At 31.0% G+C, this 18,886-nt stretch overlaps 1 long non-coding RNA gene across 1 annotated transcript; it reads right to left on the bottom strand.

The window, feature by feature from the left end:
* Positions 1-1,875: 1,875 nt before the first annotated feature.
* LOC124895632 lies at positions 1,876-6,627 on the bottom strand. The gene is made up of 3 exons (XR_007051827.1): positions 5,979-6,627; positions 2,213-2,267; positions 1,876-1,923 (listed from the first exon to the last, which is right to left on the bottom strand). It is a non-coding gene; the product is annotated as an uncharacterized LOC124895632 (long non-coding RNA).
* Positions 6,628-18,886: the final 12,259 nt, after the last annotated feature.

Raw genomic sequence — 18,886 nt, 5'->3', positions numbered from 1 at the left:
CTTAGCCTTAGCAAGCCTATACAACCTCTTTTCCCCGCCTTTCTCCTCTAACCCCGCATACAAGCTCTCGAATGCTGCCGACTTAGCAGTCGTAATGTTAACTTAGCCTCCTTCCTTGCTACTTTGTAAACCTCCCTATTCACCCGCTTCTCCTCTTCATCTTTACTCTCAATCAACTTAACATACACCCCCTTCTTAAACTCCACTTTCTTCTTCACTTCATCATTCCACCACCAATCCCTCTTATGACGTCCTGCTCGACCCCTCGAAACACCCAACACTTCTCTAGCAGTTTCCGTGATGCAGCTGGCGCCCTATCCCACATAACATCCACGTCCCCGAGGATTGATTTGCATATTGCTTGAGCCTTATGGTAATACAATTTTGATGTTGCAATCATTCACGTAATTAGCGTATGACACATGTAAAATTATGCACAGTATATACAAAATCATTCAATCGTGTGTGTTTTTTCACACAATTTTGGTGTTGCAACACTTAATTATCACAAAATAATATTATGGTGTAAAGGTGTCTGCATGAATCTTTTGACTAAGACACTTTATATCCATGTAATTTTTTTCAAGGCCTCATATATACATATTCTATTGAATTGATAAGTATTTATTGTTTATTTTGTCAGTTTGTGTGGGTTTAAACCCAATTAACCAAATAAAAAAGGCAATATGGTACTCATAACCTAACCATCATACAGCGTCGTTCCAAAAATCAGTTGACAAATAAAACCTATAGTTATCCACATGCGATTATGTTGTCATAAATATGATTTAATGTTTGAAATTATTTGACACCTGGCTTGATTTATTATTGTTATGAATCATAAACATAATACAATTTACTTTTTGAATGATTTTTAAAGCCCACTTTTCAATATTTCTATTGAAATTTATTTTTCTCGATTATTTTTTAAAGTTCATCATTTATTTCTAGAAGTTATAATTAAATTTTGAGGATCAATACATGTTTGAAGACCTATTGACTCTTTATTATTTTACATGTATAATGTCGTCGTGAAAATCATTTCATATCACTATGTTATTACATAAGCATTCTTGTGATTCAAGTTTCTTAATGATACGATGGGTACATGTTAAAAATAGACCTAACACAACAAGGAACATCGTGAAAGAAATTGTAGTTATATAGCATTATTCAACTAAACCTAATATCTTTTATAAAATAAATTAGAATTAAATTTAAAATGTTCTAGACAATCAAAATACCAATTACATATTGATGACATAGGTACATTTTTTAGGAAAGAAAATATATAAATTAACATAAATATAATAAGTAAAATATTTAATTTTGCAGAAAAGTGTATATTTAATGAAACTTGAAATGTTTTATTAGATTCAATTAATATGTTCCTATTTACATTCCTATTGGGTGTCTATGTAAAACGAAAATTATAAACTATAATTGTTTGGTTATTATTACATTCCTAGTTTGGATATTTACGTAAAAGGAAAAATTATCAACTACTAAACTTTTATTTATACAAGGTAAAATTTAATTAACTTTAAAGTCTTAACTCCTAATTATTAGGATTTCACTCACAGTTCAAAGAATGATTTGATAACTAAAAATTGTAATTATTTCAAAGTCATAAATATTAATGGAGTACCTTTAAGTACAATTTTATTGAATGTAAAATTTATTTTAAAAAGTAAAGAAGTTGAACAATAGTTCACTAAGGTGCTTCGTATTTTTCAAGGTGTACGCGACTCGCGCGTGTAACTCACTTTATTGAGTTCAAACGTTACATTAAATAGAATATTTGTTTAAATAATAAAAATTAATACAATAATTAAACTCAACATCTTTTGAAGAATTTATTTAATTAAACCTAACCTTTACCAAAAAAATTCTCAAAGTCGATCGTCATTTACCACCTGTAAACTGCAACAAAACAATACGATGATAGAGACATCAAAACAATATAATTAAATCTAACCTTGAAACTGCAACAAAACAATACGACGATAGAGACATCAAAACAATATAATTAAATCTAACATTTACACAAAAATTTCCTCAAAGTTGTTTGACACTCATCTACCACATGTAAACTATAACAAAATAATACGACAATAGAGATATCAAAATAATACAACTAAACTTTACTTTTACACAAAAAAAATTTTCAAAACAGAGATTTAAAAATAATACAATTAAACCTAACCTTTACCTAAAAAAAATTTCCAAAGCCGACCGACATTCATCTACCACTTATCATCTACGACCTGTAAAGTACAACAAAATAATACAATAATAATCACAAAGCATCAGTTTTGATAAAAATAATTCTCGTCTGAATGAAATTTTGATACTAAAAAATGACTTGAATGAAAACAAAGAAGATATGTATATGCACACACGTTGAATCTATTATGTTGAAAAAAATAGTGAAGAAGTTGAGGGTTAGAAAATTAAGCATCCATCAATCTAGACATGCAACCGAATCAAGTCAAATAAGCATCAATTATATTTTTACAATAAGTAAACCAGTTTTTGTCTAGTTTAACGTGCATCTCGATATTTATAGAAGTATTTTCTTAATAGAATCTTATTTTAGGAGTATTTTTCTATCCTATTTTAGGAGTATTTCTCTAATTAATCAGTACAAAGGAAAATATCAATTGATTCTCCTTCCATATATTTTAAGAGTCTCATATATCTTAGGAGTCTCGTTAATATAATAAAAATAATTAAAAAATAAATTGAAGAAAATAGTGAAAAGACAGTTTTGTCTAAAGGGGAGTCTTTTAATGAAGGACAAAATGTTCAAATCACTTTTCTAAGGATCTTCACACTTTTCCTATATATAGATATAGATATAGATATAGATATAGATTATAGACTAGTCTCTATGAACGTGCATTGTACGTTATCTCTTATCAACTTCAATCATCATAAAAAATATTAATAATCTTTAAAAACTATATGGATTTATTTTATGAGGTACAAAAATGCACTCCCAACCCTGACATTAGATTTCTACCTCGACTCGTGTCCCGACTTCCGATCCTAACTCTACACATGACCTGGGATCTTAATTTTTGACTCGACATGGTACCCGATTTTGTACCCCAACTCATGACTCGACTCTTGACCCACCTCCAAACCCTAAAATCTAAATTCCAACACTGACTCAACTCATGTCTTGAGATCCTGATTCTTGATGAATCGACGTTGGACCTTATCTGTACCCTAACTCGTGACTCAACTTTTGACCCAACTCCAAATCCTAAAACTCGATTCTAACTCGACATTTGAAGTGGGATCTTGATTCTTGACCCGAAATGAGATCCGAATATGCACCCCAACTCGTGATCGACTCCTGACTCAACTCTAAACCCTAAAACTCGCTTCTGACCCTGACTCGATACATGACCCGAGATCTTGATTTTTCATGATCCGATATGGTACTTGATCTGTATCCTGAATCATGACTAATTCCAAACCTTAATATCCAACTCCTTACTCCAAACCAAACCCGGGACCCAACCTCGACATGAACCCCACTCTAGAGTTGAGCTTGATCACCAAATTCGACACTCTACCGGAGATCCCAACTCAGGACTTAACTTTCGACCTCGATTTGAGATCCAATTCCTAATTTCTATACCCTCATTTTCTGTAAATTTGAGAAAAATAAGTATATCTGAAAAATACGTTTCAAACATATTTTAGTCAATCAAACACGAAAATCAAAAAACATTTTTAAAAATATGTTTTCCTTCTTACCGAACACACCCTTAATAGAATGTAATTTGAAATTGGACTTTATCATATTCAAGCAGTCTTCTTAAACATGTCATTGTAATTTAAGATTTTAATTATTCAATTTAAAATAATTAAGTATCATAATCATAACCTACATTCGGATGACCAAATCATATAAAGGTATATCGTGTGCAAAGTACGGGTAACAATATAATACTTCTGTTTTCATGTATTAATAAGAATTAGCTTTAAATCTTAAATTTAGACAAAAGTTCTTTACACGAGCATATAACTGAATGTATTATAACCAAATGACTATATATCTATATCTATATTTATAATCTATATCTATTTATATTTATAATCTATGATATATTAAAAGTGTGAAGACCCTTATAGAAGTGATTTGAACTTTTTATATATAATATAATAGTAAATGACAGTTTTGTCAATTATGGAGTTTTTAATGAAGGGTAAAATGTTCAAATCACTTTTCTAAGGGACTTCACACTTTTAATATATTATGAATTATAAATATAAATTATAAATAATTATAGATTATAGATATAGATGTGTCTCACACCTACAATCTAGCGCGATTATTAAACATATTTAATAATTTTTATTTTAATTAACACAAAAGCTCTAAAGAAAAATAATTTACACGAGATAAAATCTAAGCGACTTTAAAATCCAAAATTTAGGACTTCATCAAAAACTTAGATTATTTTTTTGTTCGTACATTATATAATGAACATTACTTTTAAAAAATCATATAAATTTTATGAATAATATAATCGAGTTGAAAATTATTTTGTTATGCATTAGCTATTTACACATCAGACCAAAATGTTCCATAATTCATTATATATGCTTTTAGTAATGTTTGACGGACTATTATGTCCATCCAATGATTCAATTATAGTTGCATGAAAAATTTAATAAGTAATTACTTAAATTAGTTGTATATAATTCTTAATATGTACCAAATGTGTTTTGTGAAATAATTACTATTTCTATGAATATACTAAAATCAGAATATAATGAGATTGCTTAGTAGGATTAATTATATATATGGTAAAACTATAAGTTATTTTAAAGTTCTAAATTTTAAATTTCCTACCTTATTCAGATAACCAAAATTTTTATTCCCCCCAAAAAGCCAAAATTTTAGTAGATAAATAGCAAATATTAGAAAATAATTAAATTTTTTATTTTGTCTAATATGAAAGATATTTTAAAAATGATAAAAGTATGAATATGGAACCACCAATGAATATTTCTTTGCATTTAATTTATTACTTCAAAACAACAGTTGATGTTCTTATTTAGAATTTTAAGGCACTCTTAGACATCTGGTAAGAAAATATCTAATGAATATGAAATACATACATTTTGAATATGGAAACTTCTTTAATATTATTCTTTTGGGGTAGGATTTGGTTCGACTCTAGGTATGAAGAAAACTCTGTTAGGAGAGCTGCTACCTTAATGGCCATGCAACGCGCGATTCGGATTAGTCGGGGTTCCAATGCGGGCACCGGACAAGGATGGAAAAAAAAAATACACGAGTAGAGTACTCCAATGGCAAACTTAATTTTCATTACCAACATAAATTTAGCCTTTGATTTGTTTCCATCAAATGGAGTACTCATTCACTGCCGGTGAAATTCATGACTTCCCCAAATTTTGTAATGCTATAAGAAATAATCTTCTTGTTGCAGTCAATTTTAACTTGGACATTAATCTACTTGTTAAGTATGCTTACACCTCTGTTGACAACCCTATTGAAGAGTACCACCTTGGTACTATGTGGCGTGATAAGTACAAGTCATTAACAAGGAATATTGTTGACACAGTATTGCTTCCAAAAATTAATTTTCCTTATCCACTAGAAAGGGTTAAGTGAGATCCTACTCAGAAAATTTTAGAGAACAAGAATGATTTAATCAAACAAATCTTAGAGTTTGCCTGTGCAACGACCCTTCAAATCGTTTTGTGAATTTTTCCTATTTTTAATCTTCCTCAACAAATATTACCAAAAATTGAAGAATTTTAGACTAACATCGATGGCCGTTTTGAATTCAAACAAGACCAATTTCAAAAAGTAAAAAATAAAAAATAAAAAAAATCGCATGCCAACACGGCATTCGCCATAAAGTTAAGTTTGAATTTTTTCTTTTTTACACACAAATATAAGAAAATGTAAAAGAGGATGAAGTATTCACCTTTTTTAGGGCAGCAAACTAGGACAAACGAACCTTGGCGATGGACTTTCACCACCGGAGTTTGAATCCCGATCCTTCAGAGTTTAATCTTTTTTAATCGAGTTTTTGAGTCTATTTCTTTTAGGATTTTTGATTGTGTAGGATTAGAAGCACGCACCTCCCGAATCCTCAAATTTTTGCTCAAAATCCTCCTCCCTCCCTTTTGTTCTTCAATGGGTACTTATAGGAGGTTTTGGACTGATTTTAAGGAGGAAACAAATAAGAAATTGAGGATGAAAAATTTGAAATTTAAAAATGAATAATCATGATCGTCCGTGTTCATATCAGATCGAACGATTTTGAGAAAATCCAGATTAATAGTTGTCTTTGTTGACTTGATTTACTGTTGTTTTGAAATTACTGTTATTGATGCATTGGTTGTTGTTGTTTCGCGTTAATTTTTTTTTATTTTGATATTGGAGTATTGGTGTTGTGTTTTATGTTGAGAGTTGAAGTTGTCGGTTGTTGAAGCTGGATTCAAGTTGTTGTTGGTCTGCTGTTATTTGTTAAAGGGGGATTGAGGGAATTGGGTCAGATCTAGGTCGGCTGAGGGGTCTGGGTCGACCCTGGAATGGGCTGGGCAATTGGGTCCTGGCCCAAAAAAAATAGAGAAAGGGGCTGAGTACATTATGTTTAGGCTATTTATTAAATAGCTTATTTGTTAGGGTTTTTGTCTATTGTGTTTAAATCTTAACTTAATTAAAAGTTAACTGGTCAATTGCATTACAATTGTGGCCAATTTAATTTTAATTAAGGTCAAATTTAATAAATCGACAAAATTTAATCAAAATTGAAATAAATTAACAACTAGTTTAATCTCAAGCTTCTTGGTCAAATAAAATCAAGCAAATATTTTTTCAAATAAATTATTTTTAAGAACAAATTTATATTTAAATCAAAATTTTGGCCCACTCATATTAATTTCCGAGATGTCCCTTGATTAAAATCTCATTTTTAGTAAAATAACTATTTAAGTAATAGAATTATACGTTTTTGTATACGTGAATACAAAAATACATAATTCGTTATTTAATGACAAATTTTACTCAAACAGATATATTGAAAAGAATTTAACTAATGAAATAAATATTTCAATTTTATTTAAAATTGAAGAAACTCAGAATTAAACTTAGTCGTGGATGGTAAAAATTAGGTGTCAACACTAGGGGTATACAGACCAAACCGTCAAATCAAACCAAACCGACGAACCAAACCAAACCGAGAAAAAAAATCGACTTATGATTTGGTTTGATTGGTTTGGCGTTAGAAAAAAAAACTCGATCATTCTTGATTTGGTTTGGTGTTGACCAAAAATAGTCAAACCGAACCTAAATCAAACCTACATAATATATATATATATATGTATATATATATTATGTCATTTTGATTCGGGTTCGGTTTGATTATATATATATAATCGCACGTGTAACCTTTGATTATTTAAAATTAGACGATTTTGTCTATTGCGAAAGCTTATATAGATATTTATATATAACTTTATTATAAAAAGTTAAATAATAATATACTCAAATAGAGTGGATTATAATTTTTTACAAAGATATCTAATTATAATAACATTGCTTGCTTACAAATTTTATGCAAAAAAAAACTAAAATTGGACACAACAGTAAAATTAAAACCTTATCAATTACATGCACAAAAGATGATAAAAGAAATATTCCTAGAGAAAAAAATGCAATATTGTCGAAGGCAAAAATAATTAAGAGAATAATACCTTACAAATTTATGATGAAAAATGTTGAATAACGGCCTTTTATATATAAGCATTTGAATCCTCCTTCTTACATAAATATCAGTCGACTTTTTGTGTTCATATCTCAAATCTATATAGTCAGATTTTTTAAGTAGATATTTGAATTATATTTAGTCGAATTCCTACATCTACATTTGTATGTGGCTCCATATCATTCAAATCTTTAAATTTAGATTATGAAGATAAAATATCCACATGTGATTACAAGAAACGAAAACATTCACATATAAACTAAAACCAACTCAATCAAATCCAACCTTCGATAGAGGAGGGTACTATGCATAATGTGATATTGGTTAAAATGACTATACTACAAACAACTTTTTAGCTTCAATTTTGTTTTGTTCTTTGAAATTCCATAGCCGCCTTTTTTATGTTATTCTCATAAATTAGTATTACGATTTTCTTTAACATAAATAACAATTAATATGTCTCACTTACAAATAATATGGATTTCTATAATGGTTGAATTGTACATAAAAGTTATGATATTACAAAAAACATGACTCATAAATAAAAAAGAATTTAATCTCCTATCCTAATTCGTGACCTTGATATGTTTTTTTTTTAAAAGAAAAATGGGATTGGAGACCTTTTTATGTCACGATAATCATAATTATGTCACGGTAACGCAAAGAAAGTAAAAGAAAAAAAGAGCAATAAACCTTTGATTTTTGACAACTTTATTCGGCGGCAACATACTTATCCAATTTTTCAATCAGAAACTTTCAACTAAAAGAGAAACACAAGAAATTATCAAAAAAGAGATTCAATGTCAATTTTTTATTATTATTCTTCATATATAATCTTTAAAGGTATGATTTAAAAGAAATAAATAAAGGCAAAAGGGATGATGATAATGATAGTAAGAAAATACGTGAATCAAAACTAAAATAAAAAGCAAAAGTACAATATAAGAATTTGTTTCGTATAAATTTTGATCTAAAATATTACTTAAATAGAATTATAAAGAATATTTTTTATATAAGGCAAAATTCTATTTTAAGAAGTACTAAATATTACCTAGATTAAATAATAAAAATCAACAAGTATATGTTATTAAATCCTAAAACTCATGCGTAGGAACAATAAATTAAATTTATTCTATTTATAAAGTTTTCCTTTTATAAATCATATAATTAAATATAAATTTTTCCACCTCCTTTTTTTTACGTGCACAACAATTTCTTCATATTTAAACTTTGACTTGTCCTACAATTTTATTCATAATATTTTACATATTCTTCTTTATAATTTTAAATTATGAAGTACTAGAAATTTTTAGTTTATCAGGATTCTTTCTATATATTTTAGGAGTTATTAAATTCTTTTCATATGTTTTAGGAGTCTTTAATCTAACTAAATAATAAATTAAGGAAAATAGTAAAAAGACGTTTTTATCTATTGCAAAGGCTTCTAATGAAGGAAAAAAAGTTCGAACGTGATTTTTAAGCACACTTTTAATATAGTATAGATATAATATTCTGACTTTTTTATACATAAAATATTACTTATAATCTACTTTTTAAATATTTTTTCAACTAGTTTTAGTAATTTTCAATAATTTGAAAGTAGATATAGATATATATTTAGATTTGGACCTTTAAGTTGTAATATTTGTCCATTAATTTCTAATTAAATGATCCAAAACCCAATATAAACTTAAAACATAAACTTTTCACTCTTCATCTCACTTTTTAGTTTCAAGAAAGTTTTTCGCTCCTCATTTTTTCATAATAATGGTTTTTCATTAGAACATAAGTGAAAACATATTTGATCTAATCTTCGATCACAATATAATTGTAAAAACTAAATATTATTAAAAAAACTTAAAAAATCCGAAAAAATCGACTAAAATCTAAACAAAAAAAAATTAATTTTATGTTAGTTTGATTTGGTTTATAGTTTTAATAAACCGACATGATTGGTTTGGATTTTTTTTAATAAAAAATGAACCAACCCAATATATGTACACCCCTGGTCAACACTAACAACATTGTTTAACCACATGTGAGCAAATATCTAATGGCAAACTATCCGATTCCAGGAACTCTCCTTCAAAAAGGTCACTTTTCCACAAGACCACCATACCTTAATGGACAACACTACTCCTACTAAAAGAACAGATTCAAAATCTTCATTTAATCAAATGACTTTCAAGCATGGGTAGTCATTAAGAAGGGACCAACACCCATTTCACTACTCAAAGAAAAACAGAAGGACAAAGAGTCAAGCAGTATTAACAAGGAGGATTTTGAAAATTTCAAAGTCACCAAGTGAGCAGCAAGAGGTAATTCAAACTAACGCGAGAGCTATAAGTTTTATCCTTTGTGTAGTTAGCGGAGAAGAATACGATAAGATATCAGCCTATGAAATCACAAAATAAATGTGAGACAAATTAGAAGTAACCTACGAAGGAATCACCAAAGTCAAAAAGTCAAAAATCAGTGCTCTAGTAAATAAGATCGAGCTCTTCAAGTGAAAGAAAATGAAAGCGTGGAATCAATGTTCACTAGATTCAACAAAATTGTCTGTGAACTGAAATCATTGGGGATGATCTATCCACATAGCCGGGAAGTCCAAAAGCTTGTCAGAAGTCTCCCAAAAGCATGGAAAACCAAAGTTGTTATTCTGGAAGACGGAGATCTCCATAATATGACCTACAACGAATTAAGAGGCAGCCTCATGCCTATGAACGAAATTATATCAACAGGTACAACAAGGAAGAAAGAAAGAAACTAGTGGCTTTCTATGTTGTAACACCTGGAGAAGAAGAATCCCTGGAAGAGATCAACGGTAAGGGAATGACTCTCATAAATCGCGAAGTAAGGCAGATATTAAAACAAAGGCAACAGAGACCCCAAGGAATAAAAAACAATGAATTAATAAGGAATGATGATCGGTGTTATTACTGTGGAAAGCCCAGTCACATAAAACAAAATTGTCCAGAACTGAGAGATCATCCAGAAGAAATCCAAACTTTGGGGCATGGAATGATGAAGAGGAAACTGAAGAAGAAACAGAAATTGTCAACAAGTGTTTCATGGAAAAAGGTGAAACAAGTGAGGTAAGACCCTACAACTGTCATAATTTCAATATTCTTGAAACGTAGACCCTACAACTATCATAATTGAAACATTCTTGAAACAGATCTTGATATGATTACTGACGAATTTCAAAAATTTATTGATAAATACAATAAACTTGCTCAAGAAAGAAAAACTGGAAAGCTCGATTAAAATGAAAGCTTGAAAAGAAATGAAGGAATTGGCAAGTTAAACTTGAAGCATGTCAAATCAAAACTGACATACTTCAAGAAGAACTTAATGTAAAAATACAGTTAAATAACATTAAAAAAATACCAATCCAAAGTACCATAAGATCAAATTCTTTTAAAACAGACTCAAATTCCTAACCAAATTCGTTAGAGTCAGCCAAAACCTTATTTTCTTTTTAAAGACCAGTATGTTGCACTTGTGGAACAAAAGGGCACAAATCACACAACTGTAGACGAGAGTCTAAAGGTGTGTGGATTTGGAGACCTAAAGGAAGTACATCTAACCCTCAAGGACCCAAGACCACTTGGGTACCTAAACAAAATTTATCTTCTTATTTTGTAGGAATATCTCTGCAAAAGCTAAAGAAAAGGAATGTGGGTCATCAACGGTGGATGTTCCAGACACATGACCAAGAAGAAAGAAAATTTTTTCTCTCTAAAAAAAATAAAAGAAGGATCATTTAGATTTGGTGATAATGCCAAAGGTTACATCATTGGAGTCGGCTCAGTGAAGCTCAACTCTTCTTGCAAACTCATTGAAGTATATCTCGTGGATGGACTCAAACATAACCTACTAAGTTACAATCAACTATGTGATGCAGTATTCGGAATCTCTTTCAAAGCTGAGAGTTGTTCCATCAAACATGAAAAGAGAAATATTTCTCTTATCGGTGAACATATTGACAATATTTACGTTCTTAATTATCCCAATTTTTCTATTCTTACTTGTCTCACTATGCAAACCAATGATAACTGGTTGTGGAACAGAAATCTTAGGCATGCCAGCATGCATGCCGTAAAAAAACTCCAGACTTGAACTGATTAAAAGTCTGCCAAAGCTAAAGTTTGAAAAGGATCACATCTATCATGCCTGTCAGCTTGGTAAATAGACTCAGCTATTATTTAAAGTCAAAGATATTGTCACTACCACCAAACCTCTTTAAACAATCCATATGGATCTGTTTGGCCCCACCAAGACCGTTAGTATTGGTGGAAAAATATATGTATTTGTTATCGTTGATAATTATTCTTGTTTTACTTGGGCAATGTTTCTTGATCATAAGCATGAAATATTTACCAAATTTGAAGATCTTTTGTAGAAGAGTACAAAGACAGATAGGATATTTTGTAACCTATGTTCATAGTGATCATGGAGAAGAATTTGAAAACAAAGCTTTTGAGGAATAATGTGCTCAAAATAGCTACTCTCAGAACTTCTCATCTCTCTGATCTCCTCAAGAAAATATTGTGGTAAAATGAAAGAATCGATCTCTTCAAGAACCATGCTTCTGGAACACAATTTACCATATCATTTTTAGGCAGAAGAAGTAAGCACATCATGTTACATTCTCAACAGATGTCTTGTCAAACCAATCTTAAATAAAACTCTATATGAGCTGTGGAAAGGAACAAAACCTAATATTAGTTGTTTTCATCCTTTTGGATGTAAGTGCTTCATCCACAACAACAGTAAGAATAACTTAGGAAAGTTCGACCCACGAAGTGACAAGTATTTTTGTTGTGTATTCTCCAACTAGTCGTGTTTATAGAGCCTATAATAAACCAATTCTATACGTTGAAGAATCTATACATATTGTATTTGATGAAACTAATAACTCTCTCATGAGTTTGAGTTTTGATAAAGAACAGGTAAATGATTCACAGCCAGGAGTCAAAGCAGACATAACTCCTAAACCAACAATTAGTGAGTCGACTACAGTCAATCCAGAGTTAGCTCCCGCTGAAGAATCAACCAAAACCAACATTACCATAGAATGGAGACATAATGCAAGTTTTCCAAATGAGTTCATCATTGTAAATCTAGATGATAAGATGCATACAAGATCTTCATTAAGAAAGTAAGCACCTGTTGACCTTGTATCTCAAATTGAGCCCAAAAAGGTTGATGAGGCACTCCCAGATAAGTTTTAGGATGATGCTATGAAGGAAGAATTAAAGCAGTTCAAACAAAATCAAGTATGGAGTCTCATTGAAAGGCCCTAGAACTATTCAGTTGTTGGAACTAGATGGGTCTACAGAAATAAACTAAGCGAGAAAGGTAAGGTTATTCGAAATAAAACCAGATTAGTAGCTCAAGGCTACTCCCAACAGGAAGGTATAGACTATGATGAAACCTTTGCTCCCATAGCAAGGTTAGAATCTATTCAAATTTTATTAGCCTTTGATGTTTTCAAACGCTTTGAACTATACCAAATGGATGTAAAAAGTGTCATCCTAAATAGTTACATTCATAAAGAGGTTTATGTTAAACAACCTCCTAGTTTTGAAAATCCCTCTTATCCAAATCATGTTTTCAAACTTTCAAAAGCACTTTATTGTCTCAAGTAATCTCCAAAAGCTTGGTGTGAGAGATTAAGTACTTTTTTGTTAAATAACAACTTTCAAAGAGGAAAAATTGATACTACTCGTTTCAATCAAAATATGGATTCTAACTTACTTATTGCACAAATCTATGATGATGATATTATCTTTGGAAGTTCTAACGTTTCTTTGTGTGAGAATTATCCAAATCTAATGAAAGGAGAATTTGAAATGAACCTTATGGGAGGACTCAAGTTCTTCTTAGGGTTACAGATCAAACAAACTACCAAAGGTACCTTCATCAGTGAAGCTAAGTACACTAGAGAGCTCATCAAGAATTACGAAATGTAAAAAAAAGGCTTTCGAGACTCCAATGAGTCCTTCAACAAGTTTGGACTTGGATACACCTGGGAAGGATGTTGATGAAAAGACATATAGAGGAATAATTAGATCCCTACCGCGAGTCGACCAGATATTATGTTCAGTGTGTGTAAATATGCAAGGTTCCAGTCGGCTCTCAAAAAGTCCCACTTAACTACGGTAAAAAGAATTATTCACTATCTTATCAGGATAAAAGGCATCGAACTTTGGTATTCTCACTCCTCAACTTTTCATTTAGTTAGCTATTCAGATGTTGATTTTGCAGGTGACAAAAGTGATAGATAGAGCACCAGTGGAAGATGTCAGATTCTTGGTGATGCCCTAATTGAGAGAAGTATCTTTACCCCCTGAACATGTCAAATTTTATTCATGGTACATCTGAACTTTGACTTGTACTTAGTACCCCCCTCCCCCGAACTTGTTTTGCAACATCGCATGACCTTTTTTTGCTGATGGACCAGTGCGTGTAAACCACATGCATATATGTGGAAAAAAGTGTTGATGTGGTTGTCCATGTGGATAAATACCATCCACTTTCCTTATATTTATCTTATATTTAAAAATAACCCACTTCTACCCTTAATTATCCGATTTCTCTCTAAAAAAAATTATATTTTTCAATTTTCCTCTACTCCAAAATAATGAAAGTTTGAATATTCGTCGATCAAGTAATCTATTATGTAAAATTTTATATTTTTTAGTGTGTTAAAAATGTGAAATTATTTTTTTCAGTTATTATTTCATAGTAGTTTTCGATTAGTATTTCGATTAGGATTTTGAGGAGATTCACATTCACAAATACATTTTTTATTATAATTAATGGAGTAAGAAATCACAATTTAAGTTAGGAGTTTACAAAATTAAATCGATAAAAATATTATTGATTTATCGTTATTGGGTTAACGATTTCTTAATGATTTTGTAAAAAAAATTATTGAATTATTGATTCGATTTTAATTTTCTTATTAGGTTATTGGGTAAACCGATAACCCAATAAGATTGTACTAAATAATTATTTTACATCCATAATATATACATACATACATACATATATATATATATATATATATGTATAAATATATAAAAGTAGGATTTTGGTTGCAACTAAGATTCGGTTTCTTTTCATTTAGTTACTACTTTTTCTATTTTATGCGTATTTTCTTATCGGTTAAATCGAAAATCAAATAGTTAGGGACTAAAAATGGATAATCAATATAACTACATTATCTTTATTATAAGTATGTGTCGTAGATTCTTTAGTATTTGTTTTGTTATTATTTTTTAAAATATTTGCTTCTATATTTAGTACATTTTTTGGTTACAATAACTCATATGATATATATAATTAAGATTACAAAATTGAAGTAGTTTCATAAAAATGGAAACTGGAGTTTTACATTGAATTAATAATCGGATGAATTTTTTTTTAGATTAATAAATAAAATTTTTACAAAATTAATAAACGGATGAAATTTTTATTTCATAAACTAATTAATAAACTAGAGTTTTACAAAATTAATAAACGGATGAATTTTTTTAGATTGAAAGTAAAGAAGGAAGAGAGATAATAAATAGGAAGAGGGATAATTGAATTTATTGAAAAAATTAAAAGAAAATGTTTTTTTTTTTAATTTTTTAATCATTATAAAAGCTGATTTGGTCAAAAATCACTCCATCACGTGCGTGATGGAGTGTGACTACAAACATTTTGCCACATCAACAAAAAAGGGCCACGCAACGTTGCAAAACAACAAGTTCAAGGGGGGGGGGGGGTACTTAGGACAAGTCAAAGTTCAGGTGTACCATGAATAAAACGTGACAAGTTCAGGGGGGTAATTAATACTTCTCTCTATCCTAATTTCATGTCACAATAAGAAACAAACTTCAGTTGCTCTATCAACTACCAAATCAGAATACATAGATATTGGAAATTGTGGTACTCAAATCTTATGGATCATGCATTAATTACTTGATTTTAATTAATCATTTAAGCGTGTGCCTATCATGTGTGATAATACTAGTGCTATTAGTCTGTCAAAATACAAGGTGCATCATTCTAGGACCAAGCATATAGACATTAAGCATCATTTCCTTGGTGATCATGTAGAAAGTGGAGATTTTTCATTACAATTTGTTGATTCAGAAAATCAGCTTGCTGATATTTTTACAAAACCCTTGCTTGAAGAAAGATTTTATTTTTTAAGGAAAAAATTGGGTGCATTCTGCATTAATGGCCTTTAAATGTTTAAACCCGTTTAGTTAGGTGTAAAAATCTTTTATACAATCTTTTGCCTATATCTTTTAACCCTCTGACTCCCATCCTTTCCTTTCTCATCCGAATCTTTTCACGCATCTTTTTTCTCTTCCCTCATCATTACCATATTTTTACCTTTTTAACTTCCCAATACCGCCTTTTCATCTCTATCGTCACCTCAGGTCACTACAACCATTTCATCTCCCATCCCATTAGTTTTTTCTCTTTTTTTATACCCCTCTATCTCTTTATCAGTTCCATCTATGACTAGAATCTACTCAATGGAAAATCTCTCTAAACCCTCTCCATACTATCTCTCCAACAACCTCGACCTAGTTCTAATCTCTGGGTTTCCTTACAAAGCCTCATCCCCTTTCATTTAGTCAACTCTTCTATGAAAAACCGCTTCTTTTCTTTGGACACTCTACTTCCAGAGGACATGCATAAATTCTAGACTTGCACTCAAAGATAAAAGTTCATCACCTTTAGAAAACACTCCATTGTGCCCGAGAGAATCATTAATCTTTCTCAGTTGAAGTAGTCCCATTGCAATGTAAGTGTTTTCTTTAAAGCCTAAGATCTGCCTATGGTTTTTCGTCTATGTGGTTTGGAGTTTTTGAAGATCCTATTCGCATGTTCTATGTAAATCTTTGTTTGTCCCAAGACATTGGCGAATTGGATACCCTAGTACTGGGAACAAGAATCATTCTCAATGATTTCTTGTTGGAAAAAGTTTTTGACACTAAGTTTCCTGGAGTCATTACTTTTATGAATGACTCTTGGCTTGATAATTTTGAAGTCAGTTTCAAAGAAGCCAAGAAAGTTATTTCATACCCCGACGTGAATGTTTCCAACTTTGGTCCTCTATCCCTCAATTTTAAGTACAGAATTTTGGCTCATATCATTGTTACCACTTCAATCCCTCAGAAACGTTCTCTCAGCAACATAACTTGCTGAGATATATTTGTGTTTTACTGTTTGGTTAAAAGGTACAAAATTAATTAGGTTGCCTACATTTGAAAATACATGTTAGAAAGTGTTGCCGATTCTCGTGCCTCAACCACCTTTCCCTATGGACTACTTATCACCAGAATCCTTCTTCACTATGGAATTGATCTCTCTACTTACCCCATGGTAGAAGTTTCGACCACCTATGACTCCAAAATATTTGCGAGCATGGGATATATCCTGGTCGATAATGAATGGTGTAAAAAGAAAGCCGCCAAACACAGTCTGATACTTCCAAGGTACAAAAATCCATGTCTAACCCTGTGGCTTTTATAGAAATTGAGGAGCTTAAAGATCGGCTCAAGGGTATTGTGGAAAGGCTAGTGAGTCTACAAGAGTCGACTGTTAAGTTACTACAGCTGAGTAAGGAAATGAGCATTGACATGGGCAAGGTGTGAATGTAACGCCCCAAGACTGCCCCCTAGATGTTACACGGTGCTTAGAACCACAAGTGATCCTAAGCTAAACCATGATATTGGCATAACTCATGAGTAACTGAATAAAATCCATAAAACTTAAAAAAAAGTTAATAAGCGAAGGAGATATCATTGACAGAACTTATTCATTACAAAACTGTTTGAAACATTTACAACACTGGAATATACAAAAGTAAATCAAAACTGAATACATCAACTCTAATTGACTATCTATAAAGCCTCTAATAATACTGACTATAGGCAGCCGGGACATGACCCCCAACCATCCATAATCAATACGACTAAATAAAATCTAATACTGATACTAGAGTTAACTCGTGTCCTCAAATCAAGAGAAGTCATCACCTGCAGGCTGAAAGTTGTATTCTTTCCTATTTATCATGTTGCGGGCTACTACTGATACCTACATCATAAAGCAATGTAGCATAAGACACATCTATATAGTCAGTACTTTGTAATGTACTGAGTATGTGAGGGTGAATGCAATAAGTAAAACTGAAGCTGAACATACTTTCAAATCATTCATGCTACGTATAAAGGACTCACTTAGTTTCTAAAATCTTTACTTATGTTTTATTTGTGGGAGATTCTTATAACCAACATAAATGTAACACCCCACGAAATCCTAAGTTTAACTCAGTCCTTTAAAGCTTGTTAAGGGGTCCCAGACTTAGAAAATTTTAGTTAAGTATTCAAATTTAGTGTTATTTTAGCCTTCATAGGTTGGCGACCCTATTTAACGACTCTCATGACCTTAAAGTAATGATTTTTAGGTTGAATCATGATCAGGAATGTCAGTGGGTGTTCCCGAACAAGTTTTAGATTTTTCAGACCTCGTTTAAAACACCTTTGAAAGCTCAAACCAATGGATCGACACGATCTTGACTTGCTGCATCGCCCATCACGTTGATTAATATTTTCCTCCAGCTCCCAGTGCAAATTTTAGTGAACCGACGCGGCGCGTTGGCCATCATGTCGATGCCAACGACGCAGCGCGTCGGTCTGTGCGTTGCTAAATCAGTTTTTAGTCATTAAAAAGTTGCGTCCTCAGGGATAATTGGGTCTTTTCCCACCATATGTCAGACCCCAAAACACAAGATTAAGCCCTTTTAGAGGCAAAATCCATTCATCTTTCTCAAAATTTCTCAAGAAGCAAATCCTAGGATCTCCAATTCAAGATTCAGCCTTCAAGAACACTCCATCATTCTTCGCAAATTTGAATACCAAGTTATGTGAAGTGTTCATCCAAGGGTTTTCTTCCTCCCTTGGAGTTCAAGAAACTCCTTTTAAATACAAGTTAGTTGATTTCATAGATTTCATGTTGGATCTTGAATGTATTAATGATTATGATGTTAATGGTGATCTAATTCCATGATTTGTCCCAAGTTTCATGCAAACTAGTTAATTGAATTTTGT

The sequence above is a fragment of the Capsicum annuum genome, unplaced genomic scaffold, assembly GCF_002878395.1.
Source record: "Capsicum annuum cultivar UCD-10X-F1 unplaced genomic scaffold, UCD10Xv1.1 ctg83355, whole genome shotgun sequence".
NCBI lineage: Eukaryota > Viridiplantae > Streptophyta > Magnoliopsida > Solanales > Solanaceae > Capsicum > Capsicum annuum.
This window is presented reverse-complemented; position numbering and strand designations above follow the sequence as displayed.